This window comes from Capricornis sumatraensis, chromosome 8, assembly GCF_032405125.1.
Source record: "Capricornis sumatraensis isolate serow.1 chromosome 8, serow.2, whole genome shotgun sequence".
NCBI classification, from domain to species: domain Eukaryota; kingdom Metazoa; phylum Chordata; class Mammalia; order Artiodactyla; family Bovidae; genus Capricornis; species Capricornis sumatraensis.
The window spans coordinates 24,080,433-24,084,189 of NC_091076.1; the positions used below are offsets into that span (position 1 = coordinate 24,080,433).

Sequence of the window (3,757 nt, forward strand, 5' to 3'; positions counted from 1 at the left end):
ATGAGCCCTAAAAACTGGATTCAGGTAACAGGGTTTGTCCCCCTGGGTTTCCCCAGAAGCAATATTCTGCAGTTCCTGTTTTCCTAAGGCCTCTGGTGGTCTACACTGTAACTACCACAGGCAACCTACTCATCACTGGATTCAGCTGGGTGGACCAATGCCTGCACACACAGGCATCTTTCTTCCTATGGAACCTGTCCTTCCTGGAGCTGCTGCTCATGTCTGTTGTGGTTCCCAAGATGCTTGTCATCCTCCCAGGGGACCACTCCATCTCATTCGCCAGCTGCATCATCCAGTCCTACCCCTACTTCCTCCTAAGCACCACCAACTTCTTCATCTCAGCTGTCGTGTCTCTGGATCGTTTCCTCACAATCTGTAGACCCATTCTGCTATGAGACCCTGATGGGTGGTCATGTCTGTTCCCAACTTGAGCTGGCTTCCTGGCTAACTGGGTTTCTCTGTGTCCTCTGCCGCTCCATCCTCATGGTCAGCCTACCGCTCTGTGACCCCAGTGGTATTGTCCACTTCTCTTGTGACGGTTGGCCCTTCCTGAGGCTCTCTTGTGGAGACACTTACCTACTGGAGCTGCTGGCTTTCGTGCTATCCACGTCAGTGTTGCTGGGCTCGCTGGCGCTGACCTCAGTTTCCTATACCTGCATCCTTTCCACTGTTCTCAGGGTCCCCACAACTGCTGAGTGAAAGAAAGTGTTCTTCATTTGTGCTTCACACCTTACAGTGGTGATCATCTCTTACAGCAGCTCCATTTTTCTCGACATCCATCTGCCAGAGACTCAGTCCATGCTGTTCAACAAAGGGGCCTCAATCCTGAACTATGTCATCATGCCCCTCCTGAAACTGTTCATCTTCAGTCTCTGCAATGAGAAGGTGAGGTGAGCCCTGAGAGATGGCCTCAGGTGGAACTGACCCATGGCTGCGAGACACCATGAGGGTCACGTGTAAAAGGAGATATTCCTACTAGAGTGGGCAAATATTTGAAATTCATGTCACACAGGCAATACCTTGTATGTTTCTCAGATAATGAAATAGGTCTTCATAAATATGCAATATGGAGATCAGCCTTCGCTTTCCTCCCTTGAATCTTCCTTATGTCTCCACCCTCACACAAAGAAAGCTGACCCATTTGGCCAAGTTTCAAACTTCTGGTGATGACGTGTTTCTTTTGAGGTGCTTAAACATGTAGCCTCCATTCACGGAGGCTGCTGCTCTTTTCCTCACATGTGTGTGCTTAAGCACACCTATTACTGCTTCAAAATCATAAGTCATAAAGCCAAACGGAAATGCTAAAATATGGAAATTCAGATTTGCAGCTTAGAGGGGAGTAAAAACCCTCTGAGCCCTTGCATCTAGACTGGATATGACAAATAAGATTACCCAGGATCCCCGTATCGGAAAATCAAATTCTAGCTGTGGTAACAAATATTTATTAGCTGTTTGATTCTCCCGTGTTATACTCTTTATGTGACTAGCAGCTCCTAAAATAATCTCACATAAGAAAAGTGCTGAGACCAAAAAACTATTTATTGTTGTTGTTCAGTCACTCAGTCATATCTGACTCTTTCCGACCCCATGGACTGCAGCACACCAGGCTTCCCTGTCCTTCACCATATCCCAGAGCTTGCTCAAACTCATGTCCATCGAGTTGGTGATGCCATCCAACTATCTCATCCTCTGCCATCCCCTTTTCATCCTGCCTTCAATCTTTCCCATCATCAGGGTCTTTTCCAGTGAGTCAGCTCTTCGTATCAGGTGGCCAAAGGACTGGAACTTCAGCTTCAGCATCAGTACTTCCAGTGAATATTCAGGGTTGACTTCTTTTGGATTGACTGGCTTGATCTCCTTGCTGTCCAGGGGACATTCAAGAAATATTTAGCTATTTTTAATTCCCAAGTCAAATTCTACCTAATAGACTCCAAATATGGGGATAACCATTTATTTAAGAAATATTATTAAATAATATGTTTTAGGCACTGAACTAGGTAGGGATAGGACTAGGGTGAGCCAAGGGAGATGTCTAGGGCACACATTTTAAAGAGACACTTGCCCACATGACTGGGCAAGGCTAGGGTCAGGCTGTGCACAAAGCTGAGACTAAACGACTCCTCACTGCTGCACCAGAGCCACCTCTGCTGCTGCTCCCTGATCTAGGCTCTGCACTAAGCCGTGGGGGATACTGTAGAAAACAAGGACGACATAGCTTCACTTTGATGGAATTTATAGTATCATCGGGATGGTTGACAAAAAAAAAGTCTCTTAAATGCATAAGTCAATACGTAGTTGTAAGTTGTGAGGAATGTTTTTGAGAAAAAGGCTGAGTCTTGTAAGAGAGTAATAAGGACAAATAATTTGGATTAAAGATCAAGGAACAGAACATTTCTGAGGAAGTGATCTTTAAAGTGAGGCCTGAGATTGAGAAGGGGTTAACCAGGAAAAATTAATGGAGGAGCATTCAGAGAAAGTGAGCAGTATTTGCAAAGAAAGAAGTGGCTGAGAGAAACAAATGCTGTAAACAAATGCTGGGACTGGGGAGGTGGGTTGAGGTCAGTGCAGACAAGATCTTATCAATACAATTTATAGGCATCTTTCTCTCTTTTTAAAGGACATGTAAAGCCTTTGAAGAATATTAAACAAGGGACTGCTCACATCATTTTTTAATATAAATTTATTTATTTTAATTGGAGGTTAATTACTTTATAATATTGTATTGGTTTTGCCACACATCAACATGAATCCACCACAGGTATACATGTGTTCCCCATCCTGAACCCCTCTCCCTCCTCCCTCCCCATACCATCCCTCTGGGTCATCTCAATGCACCAGCCCCAAGCATCCAGTATAATGCATTGAACTTGGGCTGGCCATTCATTTCATATATGATATTATACATGTTTCAATGCCATTCTTCCAAATCATCCCACCCTTGCCCTCTCCCACAGAGTCCAAAAGACTATTCTATACATCAGTGTCTCTTTTGCTGTCTCGCATTGACTTCACTTTCACTTTTCACTTTCCTGCATTGGAGAAGGAAATGGCAACCCACTCCAGTGTTCTTGCCTGGAGAATCCCAGGGACAGAGGAGCCTGGTGGGCTGTCGTCTATGGGGTTGCACAGAGTCGCACATGACTGTAGTGACTTAGCAGCAGTAGCAGCATACAGGGTTATCATTACCATCTTTCTAAATTCCATATATATGCACTAGTATACTGTATTGGTGTTTTTCTTTCTGGCTTACTTCACTCTGTATAATCGGCTCCAGTTTCATCCACCTCATTAGAACTGATTCAAATGTATTCTTTTTCATGGCTGAGTAATACTCCATTGTGTATATGTACCATCGCTTCCTTATCCATTCATCTGCTGATGGACATCTAGGTTGCTTCCATGTCCTGGCTGTTACAAACAGTGCTACAATGAACACTGGGGTACACATATCTCTTTCAATTCTGGTTTACTCAGTGTGTATGCCCAGCAGTGGGATTGCTGGGTCATAAGGCAGTTCTATTTCCAGTTTGTTAAGGAATCTCCACACTGTTCTCCATAGTGGCTGTACTAGTTTGCATTCCCACCAACAGTGTAAGAGGGTGCCCTTTTCTCCACACCCTCTCCAGCATTTTTTAAAAGATCAATCTGCATTGTGGGAACCATTGATTAGAGGGAGACAAACGTGGATTTTCAAGAATTAACTAGGTAACAACAACAGATGGGCTAGTTAAGACTTTAGACTTGACAATGGAGGTTG

At 44.3% G+C, this 3,757-nt stretch overlaps 1 pseudogene; it reads left to right on the forward strand.

The window, feature by feature from the left end:
* Positions 1–924, forward strand: LOC138083502 (olfactory receptor 6T1-like; annotated as a pseudogene).
* The last annotated feature ends 2,833 nt before the right edge of the window (positions 925–3,757 follow it).